The sequence below is a fragment of the Dermacentor silvarum genome, chromosome 4, assembly GCF_013339745.2.
Source record: "Dermacentor silvarum isolate Dsil-2018 chromosome 4, BIME_Dsil_1.4, whole genome shotgun sequence".
Classification (NCBI taxonomy): domain Eukaryota; kingdom Metazoa; phylum Arthropoda; class Arachnida; order Ixodida; family Ixodidae; genus Dermacentor; species Dermacentor silvarum.
In genome coordinates this window covers 191,386,985-191,403,702 of record NC_051157.2, presented here as the reverse complement: position 1 = coordinate 191,403,702, position 16,718 = coordinate 191,386,985, and the positions used below count along the sequence as shown (strand labels likewise).

The 16,718-nt window shown below is 49.2% G+C and overlaps 1 pseudogene; it reads left to right on the top strand.

The window, feature by feature from the left end:
- Window positions 1-4,938: 4,938 nt before the first annotated feature.
- Window positions 4,939-16,718, top strand: part of LOC125944876 (uncharacterized) — a 39,429-nt pseudogene continuing 27,649 nt past the window's right edge.

Here is a 16,718-nt window from a genome sequence, read left to right as displayed (position 1 = left end):
TTTGTACTCACTGCTGCGAGTATTATCTCGGTGTAATTACAATACACGACGAATTACAGCTGCTCCTGCTTAATCGATTGCAACGAGGGATAGCGTCATTGAGGTTTCTTCCTGGCCGTTGCATATGTAGAAAAATGTAAACAAGGTTCTTGAATGACAAAGATTCATCAAAATATTTGTCCTCAACTTATTCATTTCATGGCCTTTACGTTTTTCATATAAGCTGCATGCTTTGCTTTGCTGGTTTCGAACTGATATTGACCCTTTTCGCGGCAATCCCGTGGGCGCTGCCATATTTGATTACGTGGTGACGCGTTCATTGCTTGCCTCAACTGCCTCCGTTGCCTCCTTGTTTACAATGGAAGTGTATGACGCTGGTGCGGCTTAGAAAACCTCTGTTTTCGGAGATATCGTAGACGGTGACTAGGTGGACGACACGAAGCTTTGATCACAGCTTCAGAGAACATGCAAAAGCGCTTTCGGAGCTGATTGAGCTATGTCCAAACGGCGCAGGCAGTTTATATGGTGCTTCTTCTAAAAGTGGGGCTAAATATGCATTCCAAGCTTTGCGATTATGAATTCAGTCAGGATTAGTGTGTTTTGCTCTTTGTTCTTTATTCAGCAAATATTTTGAAGCAGTGGCTTGTCAGTTTCTGACTCGGCGAAGTTACTCGGTGTGGCCACTATCTGATTATTTTCTGCCTAATCGCTCGCGGGTGTGCTCAGTTCCGAATCCGATAGATTTGTTCTTGCTGCGCACAAGGCTTGAAACGTAGCTGTTTTGTACATTGTAATACCTTGTAGCAAGCATATATTACAGCTAGTAACTTGCTTACTCTTGTGGACCGTCACGAAACATTCAGCTTCGACCATTGGTGCGCCATAGGTGTAGTCCGTCATTTATTGTGTGTATACAGTGCGCATATATTCAAGTGTGCGTCCATTCACTTATTCTTGATACGTCGGCGATAGAGTGGTCGTAAGTTTTCCTGCCATTTGGACAGATGTGTATAGATAACGTGCGCGAAACTTACTATGACAGGAAGCGGCGCTACTCCCTTTGTCATTGTTTAACGTACCACTCACTGTTGCCTACGTTCTGGGGATGAAGCCTTGTCTTTGAAGGTTAGCGATATAAGGCTGGCGGATGAGCAAATTTCTGTATCCTCGAGGAAAGCCGCACATCACGAAGTGCCGGTAACACGTTCGGACAGTTTCAGCAGCGGTCCGCGAACTTGGCCACACAGATTCATTCTATTCCTTAACATGTCAGTCACTATTTTTGCAGCCACCTACTGCACACGTCTTCAATCCACATGATTCAATCTAGCATGATTGGAGCACAGTGTGTTAGCGAAAACTCAGTTGCATTTCTGACAGCTGATCGCACAGAAGCAAGGTAGAATCGGTAATGGTTTCGTAATCGTGCGCGGTCGCTGAGGAGAGGTATGGCGCGCCGCCGTGAGCGCCATCTCGTTTCTCTAAAACAAACTGCTCCGCGAAAAGAGTCAATAGTTCTAAAGTTCATGTGATGTTTTCTTTACTTATTAATTAGACAAAAAAAACGGAAGCATTGATATCAGTTATTGCTGCCAGAATTTTTGGGACATACGGCTATATTCTGTTATGAAAACATACATATTTAATGGACAGTGGATAGCGTTCAATAATTCGTTTGCAGCATCTAATATACAATGAAATTGGCAATGCAGTTATTACTAATGCATTTGATCCCTCGACAAATTCATAAGGAGGAGGCCGCGCTGCAAGCTGAGCCCCCCCCTGAACAAAATTTCTGGCTACGCCACTGCAGCCGTGTGTGCGCGCCCAGCGACCAACGAAACCAACCGCAATCGTCACCGTCTCTGCACATCTCTGCAAGCATGCATGATCGCTTTGTGACTGCACCATAGAGAAATAAAAGTGACTAAATGACAACTCGGTGTGTACCTCTAACTCGATGTGGTATACAATCTTGTTGGACACCTCCGACACGCACTTGGCTTTCACTGTCACATCACCGCCCACAATTTTATTGCGATAGCAATTATATGGACACTCCAAAGCAGATTTCTGCCGTCGGCGTCGCCGTTGCCGTGAGGTTCCGTATGACGTCAATGGAGATGAAATCGTCGCCGCGCGCCGCTGAACGCTGTATGTGCGAGTGAAAGGGCGCGAGGGACGCGCGCTTTCACGGGGAGTGAACGCACGGCGGAGAACAAACGAGCGTTCTGTGCCGTGCTCCCTTAAGGGCTGCAGAAGTAGGCGTCTCTTTCCTCCTTTACAATCACCATATATGTAGAGCAAACGCGCCTTCTTCTGACGCACGAAAGGCCGTGGGGGGGGGGAGGGGGAGGGAAGGGAGGGGACGTTTAGCTGCGGCACCAAGTGCCTATTTATATCAGAGGCTCCGGCAACAGTCACCAACGCCGCACGCATTTTGTGCGAACGCGGGCAAAACGCCGACGGCGTCGACAACAGTTCTGCGTGTTGCCGGTGCTGCTGCATGTCCAAGTTTGTACAGTTGATAAAGCTACTATCATTACTCCGTATAGCTCTCTAGAAATTTGCTATCGCAATTGATGCTTCGCCTTTCAGGTGAAACTGCGACAACTTTTTTCGTGGCGGCAACCTCAAGAAATGGGAGCGTCTGCTTCCACACGTGTGTGGTGTTGAAAAAGTTGTCGCAGTTTCACCTGAAAGGCGAAGCATCAATTGCGATAGCAAATTTCTAGAGAGCTATACGGAGTAATGATAGTAGCTTTATCAACTGTACAAACTTGGACATGCAGCAGCACCGGCAACACGCAGAACTGTTGTCGACGCCGTCGGCGTTTTGCCCGCGTTCGCACAAAATGCGTGCGGCGTTGGTGACTGTTGCCGGAGCCTCTGATATAAATAGGCACTTGGTGCCGCAGCTAAACGTCGCCTCCCTTCCCTCCCCCTCCCCCACGGCCTCTCGCGCGTCTGAAGAAGGAGCGTTTCCTCTACATATATGGTGATTGTAAAGGAGAAAAGAGACGCCTACTTCTGCAGCCCTTAAGTTGGCGCTGAGCCGTGCTCCCTCAAGGGCTGCAGAAGATAGCGCCAACCTTTCCCTTTCCCTCAAGAACCACTTATCATCCTTAAGCGAGCACGGCGCAGAACGCGCGTTTGTTCTCCGCCGTGCGTTCACTCCCCGTGAAAGACGCACCCCTCGCGCCCTTTCACTCGCACATACAGCGTTCGGGCGCTCCCACTTACCCCTCCCCGTTGGCGCTGAGCCGTGCTCCCTCAAGGGCTGCAGAAGATAGCGTCAACCTTTCCCTTTCCCTCAAGAACCACTTACCTTACCTTACCTGAGCCGTGCTCCCTCAAGGGCTGCAGAAGATAGCGCCAACCTTTCCCTTTCCCTCAAGAACCACTTATCATCATCATTTGGCGCTGAGCCGTGCTCCCTCGGGGGCTGCAGAAGATAGCGCCAACCTTTCCCTTTCCCTCAAGAACCACTTATCTATCGGCGACGATTTCATCTTCAAATGACGTCATACGGAACCTCACAGCGACGGCGACGGCGACGCCGACGGCAGAAATCTGCTTTTGAATGTCCATATAAGTGCTATCGCAATAAAGAACTGTTGGCGTCGGCAACCGTCTTGAAATCCCACTGCAGTTTTTGCATCGCTGTTCAGCAAGCAGGCGATCTGCCGCCGTCGAAAACGGAGCGCCGTGAGCACGAGCAGCGAAGGAAAGCGCGGGCGAAACAATGTAAACAAAGCGGAGACTGCACCGCGGAGCGACCGCGCTGCTTGAAATTTCTACATTGGGGGCGCTGTCAGGAGGCGCAGCAGCGCCTTCAGGCGATCGTTTTCTCGTCTACACTGAACCTCACGGCGACGGCAGAAATCTGCTTGGAGTGTCCATATAATTGGTGTCGCAATAAAACATTGCCAGGCGAAAAGGTGGTAAAAACTTCCGAAGCTGCTCGACTAGTGTCACGTTCTGATCTCGTCAAAAACCTCCGAGCCGCCCCCAGAGGCACCGGCAACAGTCACCAACGCCGCGCGCGTTCGGTGCGAACACGTGCAAAACGCCGACGGCGTCGACAACAGTTCTGCGCGTTGATGTCCAAGTTTATACAGCTGATAAAACTACTATCCTTACTCCGTATTACTCTATACTAATTTGCTATCGAAATTTCGACGGACCTGATTATATAGTTCAACTTCCAAACAGCATAACGCGATTATGAAGCCCGTAGATAGGTTACTACTGGTACTACTGGTGTTTATTATACATAAGGAAGAGACGCTTAATTCTGCAGCCGATCAGGGAGCACGGCGCAGCGTCGTAGGGGAGATGGGGAGTAGGAGGTAAAGAAAAAGAGAAAACAGATAGTTCAGGGGGCTCGTCCGCACATGGGTAGGCAGCAGAGGCGGCAGGGACCGGCAAGGGCAGGTACGCTCAGCGGTATGCTGCTATCCCACTCGCCTCCACGAACTCCACATGGCTGTGTAGTGCGGGGAGATGGTAGCGGGATGGGAACAGCATACATAGGTTCGTGACGTGTGGATACGGGTGTTGCTACTAGCTTTCCGGAAAGTGTACATATTGTGTAGTTACGTCGCACGTTTCTTTAATCACCGCCGACTTTTCACTTGGCATCCATCTATTGGCCAGTGTGCCAACCACCCACTCTTTTCAATGCAGGAGCGTGGCACTGTCTGCAATGAATGGCCACGGTGGCCGACAGGGGTCGCAGCATACAGGTGGGTACAGACTACGCGTGTCGTCTGCTTCGCACAGCAGTTTCACAGCGGTTGCGTCGATTTCTATGTTTGCGTTTTCAGTGTTATTACAGAATCGCGCGTTTGTTCTTGGTATTGTCAAAGAGTGAGTGCGTGGCTGTTGTGCTCCTGTGCCTGTCTTTACGAGAACTATGTGGTGGCGGCGAAAGAAATGTCGAAGCCAAAGCGACAGTGCAAAAAAGAACCTGATTTGTGCCGTTCTGTAGAAGTTGTTACCGCTCGAACAAAGATCGTGTATCCTTGTTCACTGCACCATCTGATGCCACGCAGCTAGCAGAATGGGCAAGAATCAGGAGAACGGACAGAAGGCTGACGCCAGTTGCTGTGGTTTGTGAAAAACATCTCGAAAGCAGTTGAATCGAGCGCGCGTTCTCTATCACTGTGAACGGCGTTGTCCACGAGATTCCCCGCGATAAACGGCGCCTGAAACCCGACGCCATACCCACGATATTTCCAGAGTATTCTAAGCACCTTGTACCTAAAGTGCCAGCAAAAAGAAAAAACTTGAAATCTATGCGAACAGGATCTAGAGCTTCCAGCAAAGCGGCGCAGGCGTGCCGAGTCAGATGCCTCTGAGCTGTGCTCAGCCGTTGAGAGTGCCGTATCGGAGAGCCTCGAAGGATGTGGTGACCACCAGAATACTGCTGTACCTGAAGAGTGCACTCCGCGCTGTAACTCTGAAGCAGCAAGCGCGCAAAATGATGGAGCTCAGCGCCTGCAAACTACTAGTGAAATTGGCCACCCGTTCTGCTACCTGTCTATTCCGGTCGCTTGGATGAAAGTTCCATCTCTGCCAGTAGAATCAGTAGCTTACGCTTATTGTGGAGCCGAAGCGAACAACTTCGCCACACTTTTCATTGAGAAAACGGTATTGTTCGTGAAGCCTTTGCCTGAACGACAATAAGTGGTAGCCACGGTGTACCTGAGATGAAGGGAGAAGTCGAAACAAGTCCTCACAACTCGCTACGAGGCCGAAATCCTGATCAAGGACGTTTCCTTAACAGTTCTTTGTGGTGGATGCCGCCTAAAGCCTGCTGCAAAGAAGCACACTTCCTACCGAGACATATCTTTGCGGGAAAACGCTCGTTATCTACGCAGTGTGATGCTCGTCTTCTGTTTTCTGCAAGTGCCAAAGAATTCTGGCTCAAAACCGAGCCTGCAGGAAACAGAAATGGGAAAAGGCAAGCGCAGGAATGCATGGTGAAAAGAAACATTAGTGAGTTTTAGATTAGGGGGACGCAAGCGTTGGGGCCCCCTAGCTCTTGGGGCCGCGGTCATAGGCGCCGACTACGGGGGAGCTCCGGGGCTCGAGCCGCCTCCAGGGTCTTCCGAGGGGGGGGGGGGGAGGAGGGGCTCTGCCCCCCCCCCCCCCGCTTCTAAAATGTCAGTAGCAGAGTCCTGTAACCCAAACCGTTTATGGTTTTTTGTGAGTTGCTTCTACATTTTCCCTTAAAATGGTATTGTGGCGAAAAGCTAATTACAGCATTGTTAACGCGGATGTGCACGGCTGTTATTCATAATTTCGCTCTATTTCTGAAAATCCTGGCAATAGGAAAACAAGCTCATTAGAAGCACCAACGGCGGCTCCCTCATCCGTTTTTTTTTTCACTTCAACGTGTTATTTCAGTTTCCAGTGTGAACACCATGCACAAATACATTATATTTCAATGTGTACACAGGCAAAAAATTTATGATATTTTGAAAGAGAAAGAGGTAGCCAACTAACAATTATTTCTTATGATATGGATAGCCTATGTCTAGCGAATCAATATGTTGCTGTATGTTCAACTCGCTACAAATTGCTTTGCACACTTTTTTGATAGTGGAAAAGGCGTGCAGACTTCAGTGACCCCTTCGGCAGAGTCGTTTATCAACTGTGTGTGAAATACACGTGAAGTATATGTGTCTCAGCATTGCTTCTCTTTCCAGTAGGTAATGCTAGCGACTCATGAAAAAAAAAACATAACAATTTACAACATTTATGGGGGATTGAAACATCGCAACGTGCATGCAGAGGCCATAAATATATGTAATTAACTTAGTAACCGAAGTGAGGCCAAGCCGGATCCATTCTAAATAAGTGTCAATAGCAGTCATGCGCAGCACAGCTTCTACTAGGACTCAGAAAAAATGTGGTTGATCCCTCTTATATAGGAATCGGTATAGAACACGAAAGTGAAACGTGTCTTCACAGAAGTAGTGTAATGTTTATTGCACATTGATATATAATGTCTATTGGTGTTTTGTGGCTAAAGCGCCCTTAGGCGTTGATGCACCCACGCTGAAGCCTGGTGGCACGTCTCCTCTATCACGACTACCAACGTCGATGACCATGAGCAACCGTCGTGCATATGGAAGCTGCACTACGCTGCACACGCTAGCACAACGCGAAAGACGAAGCACGTAACTGACACACTAATACAACGCGCAAGACAAAGCACGTAACTGAATCGTCACCGAGTCAAATCAGCGCGTACAGCGCGTCGTAATTGCAGCCTCCGCGATCAACTTCAGAAACATTTTCAGAGCTAATTGCGGAGGCCACGCTCCGCTGTGCTGAGTACGGTGAACGCCACCTAGGTGGCGTTAGTAGTGCTTCTTGATGCCAGCGTCCCTTCGAATGCTGGCATCGAGGCGTCGTAGTGCTGAGACTTGAAGCGTTCACTGTCGGTGCGCGTTAGTGTCATAATGCAGTACTTCTCTTTTCTGCTCGTAGGCGGCGGCACCGCCCCGAGCAAGAGCGCGGGTACACGGAGGAGTGTTAGATATATAAGGCGCGTCTGTGTAGCTCTCTGCAAATGCGTTTGTGGCGCAATGGGTTAAACGCTCGGCGATCTGTCGTCGCGGACCGAGAGGTCGTGGGTTCGATTTCCAAATTTTGCATGTTTGTGGAACTTTTTCTTCTGGTTTCTTTCTTTGTATTATGTTCTATGACGTATTTCCGTGACGGAAATACGTCAGTGAAGTCTTGGTGGACCCCGGCATAAAACACTTTCGTGTTAAAAAAAAAAGAGGCTGCAGTTTTGCCGGAAAGGCGAAGCAGTACTTAATGATAGTGAAGCATAAGACAATTACACGAAAAAGATTCTTCCGGTATAAATCTGTGTAAGAGCCGGACCCCCAACTTGAAAGCAAATATTTTTTTAAATCCCACCGAGAAGCAATCGCGTTCAGCGCGATTCCAGTGGCGCTCCACTGCGAATTTTCCCGCACAGCGTACTTTCGCGCGTCGCAAAAGAAAGTCGCTTATAACTTAAGAAGACAGGAGAGGGGCCCCGCTCTGACCACTGAAGCGCAGCAGCCGATTTCCACCGCGACTAAAGAAATAGTCCCGCTGACGCGACTCGGCCCAACTCGAAGCGCGGGCTGCCATGTCCTCCATCGGCGGGGTCACCGGCAGTCAGGCTCATGACGTCAGTCTAGAGTGCACGCCCATTGGTGGATGCTCGTGTGCATCCTTCTTTGAGGGGCAAATGCCGCTGCCTTCTAAAGTTGTACACGACTATATATGGCGAGAGGAGGCGATCGCGGAGGTTTACGGCGGATTTAATACTCGTAGTTGGAAAAAATAGATAAAATGGCCCGGTCCCTTGTAAGCCTCGTCAGAATTGCGGCAAAAAAGTGCGGCCCTCACACGAGTCGATCTGTACGTTGGTTATATCGCCTATATGAATTGTAGTAACATTTACTCACTAATTAAAAGAACTAACATCGTGCAATGCACGGACCATGTAAACCTGTAAATATCCCGCTGGATGACCACGAGCAGTCGCTATCACAACGCTGGCATTATGATGAACGCCGGCAGCGGGGGCGAACGGTTGGTTCGTACAGCTATGCGATTCACAGCGACTCGAAAATTAGATTCATCATCATCATCTGCATATCTTTGTGTCCACTGCAGGACGGCTTCTGTCAGCGATCTCCAATTATCCCTGTCTCTTAACTTTGGCTATGTGATCTGCAACACTTGGGGCGCGGGAAAACAGCCTAAGAAGGAAGACAGCGCTCATGAAGTTAGCAGCTATCCCTGCTCGCCCTTGATCATTGCACCCCCCAATAATTACCAACAATTGGATACGGCACGCGCGCCACGTAAGCATCAACCGCACAGTAATTTGCAGCTGCGACAGGGCTAGATCAGAACATGCGTGCTCTCCTTCCCATGCGCGCATTTGATCACGTGACCTCCAACTAACCCGAATATTGAGCGCGTTGGAAGATAATGTCCGTCAAGTGTTACGGCTCAGCGTTACGGGCTTTTTCTCGCACCCGTAGTGTATGGGTCGCTCACTCATATGACTGTTGGACTTTATATGGAATATCACGGCGACGACGACAGCAAAAATTTACCTGGGTGTCGATACACTTGCTGTCGCACTAAAATGAGAAATAGAAAACTGGCGTCGAGGTCGCTTCTACCGCGGCTGCGGACGTCGCAATGTGCACCGGCTACAAACACAGCATGAGCATCAACGACAAAACGAATAGTGGGCCCCTCGATTATCGGTACTTCGCCAGAACCCGTCTGACGCTGAAAAGGAAGCGTATTTTTCACCGTATAAGCACCAGCGGAAACATAACACTAGGCGCGCGGGGAGACCGCGCTCGCGAAGGGACTAGCCATCTCGGATGGCCCAAGCTTCAACTCGGCGCAGATTAACTCCAAACTAAAACGCGTGACCCACGTATGTAGGGCAGAGGCAGGAAAAGTAGAAGTTGAGGACCCGTGGGTTCTAGCCGCTAGGCGAAAGAAGACTCCACGCCGCTATCAAGAAGGTTCCTCAGCTCACGTGTTTCTATCAGCGAGTGACATGTACCGCCAGAGGTTCTATGAAGTACTTGACACAGTGCTGTCTTCGTTAAACAAAAGGTATCCACCTGATATGTGGCAGCACAAGTCCCACATTGAGCAGCTTGCCATAGGGAAGGAAGGAAAAGTCAAGACCAAGGATGACATCATTGGAACAGCGGGCGAGGACGGTGAACAAAACAGAAGTTTGACGGCCGGCAACACTGACACGTGCGGTACAGAGGCCTGCTACGGGAGACGTACCACCGTCGGCCACACGTACAACAGGTAATGGGGCAGGGGTCATAACTTTCTTCAACTGCTGACGGAGGTGAGAGCTCATAACAGAAATATGGGCGCCGGTGTCAATCAAAGCTTTAACAGGTAGGCCATCCACTTCAACGTCGATCAGGTTCTGATTGGTAGGGAGCGTCAACAGGGGAATTTGAGGGCAGGTCGTTACAGCAGCGTCACCTCCAGGAGCTGCAGCCGTCAGTTTTCCGAAGGAAAACGCCGGGCGTAGGACGGGGACGGGGAACGGCGTGGTGGAGGTGAACAAGAAGGTCGGCGTCGTGGTGAGGGCGAGCGGCTGTACTGGGCGGCGTTCCTAGTGTTCTCAGCAAATGTTTCTGGTTCAGTTTGGGATGGTACCTGGGGTTGACTTCGGGGCGGATAGCGGAAGCTGGAAAAGCTTGGTCGAGTAGGCGAGGGCCAAGGACTTCGGCAGTACCGGGAAATGTGTCCAACACGTCCACAACGGAAGCAAATTGGCTTATCGTCTGGTGTCCTCCACACATTCGGATCACGATAATTCGGAGTAGGACAGTGGCGTTGGATAGGGTTGAAGCCGGCTGAAGGGTAAAGGTCAGGACGGTTGACAGAGCAGATGTTTTGAAGGCCCACGTTTGCCTGTTCTTGACGAACAACGGATTGGATCAGTGAAATGGTCAGTTGTGTATCACTGGGCGCCCCTCGCAGGAAATGTGCAGGCGATGCGGCTTCGATTTCGCGTCGAACGATTTGGGTGATAGTCTCCGACGTGGAAGGCTGAGTCGTCATACGAACGTCCTCACAGGTTGATGTCGCTGCCGTGTTCGGGAGGCGGACGAAGTGGTGGGCAATACGTCGGCTTTTAGCTTCTTCGAAGCGTCGGCATTCAGTGAGAATCTCGGTGACTGTAGAACAGTTTTTAAACACAAGCAGCTGAAACGCATCGTCCGCGATCCCTTTCAACACATGCGCGACCTTATCCGCTTCTGTCATGTTGGCGTCAACCTTCCGGCAAAGGGCCAGCACATCCTGAATGTACGTCAGGTACGACTCGGTAGACGTCTGCGCACGCTAGGCAAGTTCTTTTTTGGCGGCACGTTGGCAGCCTGCATGTTGGCCAAACAACTCCCGAAGTTGAGTCTTACATAAGCTCCAGCTCGTGATGGCCTCTTCGTTGTTATCAAACCAGGCCTTTGCAGTTCCCTTCAGATAAAATAAGACGTTCGCCAGCATCAAGGTCGGGTCCCACCTGTAATGTGCGCTGACACATTCATAGAGGCGAATCCACTGGTTGACGTCCTCGCCATCAGCGCCAGAAAAGGTCCCAGGGTCAAGGGGTGGAGCCAGGATGACGGCTGGCATGGCGGCCGCCGGTGACGCAGTTTCACCGCCAGTAGTCATGCCGAGCGTGGCGACTTGGCGGCCGCTGCGGAGCTCCGTCTTGCGTTATACCCCGCACTTCCACCAAGATGTTACGGGGAGGCAGACACAACAGTAAAACGTATTTACAATATATTTACAAGGAGATGAAGCGCTGAACCATATGGGCGAGAGCGCGCTAGATCAAAAACGTCTTCTTCGTCGACGCTCCTCTTGAGGAATAGTCCCGTGACAATATATAACATAGTTCTACGGTGACGACCTTGAACCAGGACGCCTGATTTTGAAGTCAGATATGCTGATCGACATTTTAAGCCAGTAAAGGTCGGCATGATTGCACACATTTGGGGACGTCGTGCACATGTTTACGGGGAGCAAGGGCGAACACCTGCGAAACCTTTTGCCGGAAAGGGCCAAGCTAAAAAATTGCGTTGGCCATACCGGTCTCGTCGACCACATCCGAGAGGTCCTTTACTGGCCTTCGGGGACTGAAAATGTACTTGCGGTCGACGACTGGACAAGCCCGTTTGAACCATCTGGCAATTCTTTCACGCCCACAAAGAACTCTGCCGCAAAACCAATTTGATTAAGATTCCCGACGACTTCATTTACAGATCAAGTGCCCGAACGAACACTTTTTCAATGATGGTGAAATCATCGCATCAAACAACGAACTAGAACGAACACTTTTTCAATGATGGTAAAATCATCGCATCAGACAGCGAACTAGTGTCTTTAATAGGTCCAAGCAAACCACCTGGCTTAGAAAACAACACAAAGAAATGTCGCAGTTTCTCCCGAAAGGCGAAGCATCAATTGCGATAGCAAATTAGTAGAGAGCTATTCGGAGTAGGCATAGTTGTTTTATCGGCTGCATAAGACACATTCGCTTACTAACTAAATTAACAAGCGTGGTGTCAGCGCGCACAAGCAAACATGAATAGATCACACTGAATGACCGCAGACAACGACTGTCAAAACGCTGGCAGCAAGCGCAGCCGCCGCAGCGGGCGAAGGTTCGTGCGGTCTATCGCTTCAACGGAAACTGAGCGGCGAATGCACAGCGCATGCACAGGCCAGAGCCGTGTGGAGATAAGAGACGGTGCGGGCGACCGCCACAGTCGGGCAAAGTACAAGCGCAGTTCTTGGCAGAGTAGAAGCTGCCCCCCTCCCTCCCATGCTGCCTTCCCGCTTGCTTTCGCGCGGGAGATTGAGTGGCCAGTTCCCCTTGCGCCCGGTTGCAAGATACGCCCTTCGTGCCGCAGCACAGCGTCGCCCCGCTTCCCTCCCTCCCATAACCCCACGGCCTTTCGCGCGGCGAAGGTCGCGTTTGCTTTCCGCCGTGCGTTCGCTCTCCGTGATTGCGCGCGTCCCCCGCGCGCTTTCACGGCGCATACGGTGCGCGGCGACGATATTATCGCTCTTGGACTTTATACGGAACCTCACGGCCACGGCGACGGCAGAAATCCGGTTGAATTGTCCATATAACTGCTATCGCAATAAAAGTTATACAAAGGAACGAAAATGGGGTCTATAAAAACGCAAGCAGAGTGAGGAAATTTGGGTAAGAAAAGACGCGTGGTTGCGCTATTGGTAAAACTCTCTAGTCTATCTGTGCATTTTCCTTATTAACTTTTATTAGTCGTATGCTGCATTTGCCTCTCAATAACACTATCCACGTTGTTTCTAATTTGTTATCGAGTCCTTCCGCGCTTTTGAGATATCGCATGTCTTATTTATTTATTTATTAAGATGTTTATTTATTTCTACACCTGATAATTTTTATTCTAATCCTTTGCTCTGCCTCCGGAAAATAAACAACACCAGTGGCATAAGGCATGCTTTGACATGTAATGAAACTATGGCGTTATGGAATCACATTATACTTATGCTGATAATTCTAGTCATAAGTTGTGTTCAGAAATTGTTATATATCGTTTAATGTTTAAATATGTTATGTCTTATCTTATCAATAACTGACATTTCGTCAGGAAAAGATTTCTTGATTGTATCTTTTGTATTGAGTCTTTTACAAGGCGTTACATTGCTTTTTCATAGATGTGTGCTTGTGCGACCTAATACGCACAAAACACGTGTATCTCCCTAACGTTTTTAACTGAATCCGCTTGTCGCATGGCCAACCAAGAAACGGCAGTCTCTTGGCGGTGCGAGGGGACTCAGGCTGTAAAACTGACTTGTCTCCTACTCTGTGGCCTTGCAAATACTCCTATAAACTCGTCACTTCAGTGAAGAATCTTTCGAGGTCTAGCTGCGCCGGGGCATCAGATTTTTCAGAGTCAAGACGCGCGAGGATAACTCGGTGCACGTTACATGCACACCACCAGAAAGTCCGAGCCCGGCCCGGGCCCGGGTCAAAAAGCACATGTCGTGCCCGAGCCTGGCCCGAGCCCGTGACAAAACTGCCCTACCCGGCCCGGCCCGGCCCACGGGCCGGGCCAGGCCCGGGCTTTCGGGTAAGCCCGAGCCCGTGCAGTGCTCTAGCACAGACACCCCATCCAGTGACACAGGTGTCTGCGCATGCGCAGTACCGCGGCTCCAAGAGCTAGGGGGCCCCAACGCTTGCGTCCCCCTAATCTAAAACTATCTACTGTAAGAACATTTCTCGCTGTTGCCGCCGCCAGAGGCACCGGCAACAGTCACCAACGTCTTGTGCGTTCGGTGCGAACGCGGGCAAAACGCCTACGGCGTCAACAACAGTTCTGCGCTTTGCTGGTGTTGCTACATGTCGAAGTTTATACCGCTGATAAAACTTCCATCCATCCTTCTTACTCTGTGTAGCTCTCTACTAATTTGCTATCGCAATTGATGCTTCGCCTTTCGGGTGAAACTGAGACATTTTTTAGCTTTCACACAATTTTTTTTCCGATCCCGATGCTGCATAGCTGTCATAAGCGACAGAGCATTACGAGGCAATGACGTAACAAATGGTTACTGGACATGCCTAGGAGCAGACTATTGGCGGTGATTAAAGAAACGTGCGACGTAACTACACAATATGTACACTTTCCGGAAAGCTAGTAGCAGCACTCTTATCCACACCGCACGAACCTATCTACGCGCTTCATAAATCGCGTTATGCTGTTTGGAAGTTGAACTAGAAGCAGGTCCGTCGAAAGCGCTTGTTCGGAAAAGTACGTTGAATATTTGTTAATTTTATTCTATACCGACGACATATACCACACACATATACATATAAATGCATATGCTGCATTTATAACGACTCTCCAGCATATATCGTGCCGAACATGTGAACTTGGCTACATGCTCGTTATGATTCCGCCTATTAACACGAACAAGCAGTCGACATTTTCTGATGACCGATTCCTTTTAGTTTCCTATTGCCGTGTCGGCACCACACATGAATTTGTAATATCTTGTTGCATAGTTTGTCTGCACAACATTTGTGAAATATACTTGTAAGGTCTCATCATGCGATGCTTTCTGGGCTCTTAATACTTCTGAGCGAAGTCCGCCCAAAAATGCGAGGAGAAATGAGCTGCGGAGTCGAAGAGCTGCCGATGGCAGCTAGGTTCTCCACTTTCAGATGTTTGCCAACTGCGCCGCATCAGGTTTCGCGAAATTTGATGGAACTAATGAATGCCCGAATAATCGCGTTCCATATGTTGTATCCGCTATCTTCGTCGAAGCCAACATTACAGTTTCTAAGAAGAAAAGCAGCCATATTTTACAGAGGTTGTTTTTCAAGCACATAAGTTAGGCCCTATAACGTAAAAGTATTCCAATATGTTTTTATGCCAATCTCCCGACGGTAAATTTACGTAACCATCGACGCTAGCATCGGGCGGTGACCCGCCGCATTGTTTGAGCAACCAAATCAAACGCTCCACTCGTTTATAGGAAGTCACATTTGTTTGCTTTCAAATCGAATAGTATTGCCTACCTTGACATGTTCTCGTTATTTTATTGGCTGACAAGAGACGAACAACACGCAGAAGTTGACAGGGTTTCGATGGGGCCGATCGAGCGCAGTGAAAGTAGATAACCGGACGAGAAGGGTGTTGCCGGCATCCATCTCCGATTGGACGGCATTCTCCTTGCTCAGCTTGCGGTGGCTAGTCAAACATCACAGCGGCGTGCAATGAAATGTTTAAAATACCGAAAAATTGATCATCAGCGAAGAAGAGTTCGCTGATGGATGTAGCATACGTGTCGAAAGGGCTCGAAAGTGTTATACTGCCACGCAAAAAAATTAATTATAGGCAAATGAATTAATTCTCCCCTGCAGCTGCGAGTAGCCAGTGCCAGAGTGATCGGCGGGCAGCGATCTTCTATTGCTTTCCAAAAAACTACGACAATTGCGAAAAAAAGTCACTTTCCTTCGGCATTAATGCATCTTTAATGCGTGCATGTATGTACGTGGTGAGTTATCGCGGTTTTGCGACGTCGCGTAATAGACAGACCAAGTGGGCGCAGCCTGAAAACGTTTGACCAATAGAGGCGGGCGAATGGCGAGAAAGGGGCAGAATCAGAAATACTTGTTTCTTTCGTTCGGCCTAATCATGCATAATCAGTGTATACACGTCTTAGCATATGGGGAGTTCTGGCGGTTTTCGTGACATCGCGTGGCAGACAAGTGAAGTGGGGGTGACCCGAAAAAGGTTCCCCGAAACGTGGAGGGCTGATTGCAGGAATGGAATAGAAATAGTTTGGAATAGTTTTGCGTTATAGCGTCCATTTACTTCGTGCGCTAGAATCACAGCCCACTTTCAGCGACGCTGTTTCTTTCGAGCAGTTGCATTAGAACTTCAGTGGCCTGTAATTATGTCACACACTTTGATACGTTGCTTGCGTATGAATCAACCGTTGCCCGCATTACCGGTTTCGAGATCTTCTTTGAAGAATATAAATATAAGCATCGTGAATGACATAGTTTGTTTTAGGATACCATGACACCACACATATAACATTTTCGTGAGCTTCAAGTTGCACTAACAGCTTAGCTGTAAAACATCCGATGATAATTTTAAAGGGTAAGTCGAGCTAGGTCCGACGCCATTTCGCGTTATTACAGCGACCCACTTTGCCTGACCTTTGGGACAGCTCTATTCCATTATACTTTTATGTGAGCAGCTGCTTACCCGTTGTCTGCAGCGAAACTACGAACATGTAGCGGAAGCGTTCGGTCTTCTTCCGTGATACGAAAATATTCCGTGGATGACAAACGAACAGGGCAAGAAGAGTGCCCGCTTCTTCTTGTGTCGATACACTGGCTAATACCCACTAGAGGAGATTAGCGAAGAAGCAGGCGGTGTCCATTTCGTCCACCGAAGAAAAAAAATTACTCTCATCTTAGGCTTGGTGGAAAAAAATGTAATTTGAAGCATATTGCCGGTTGCAGGCTACCAAGAGTAGCTTAGAGTTCTGCAATGTGTATAAAAGATCGCGCAGAAATTCGTCTGGGAGATGTTCAAGTATGCATAAGCATTGAGCCACTTGTTCATCTTCAC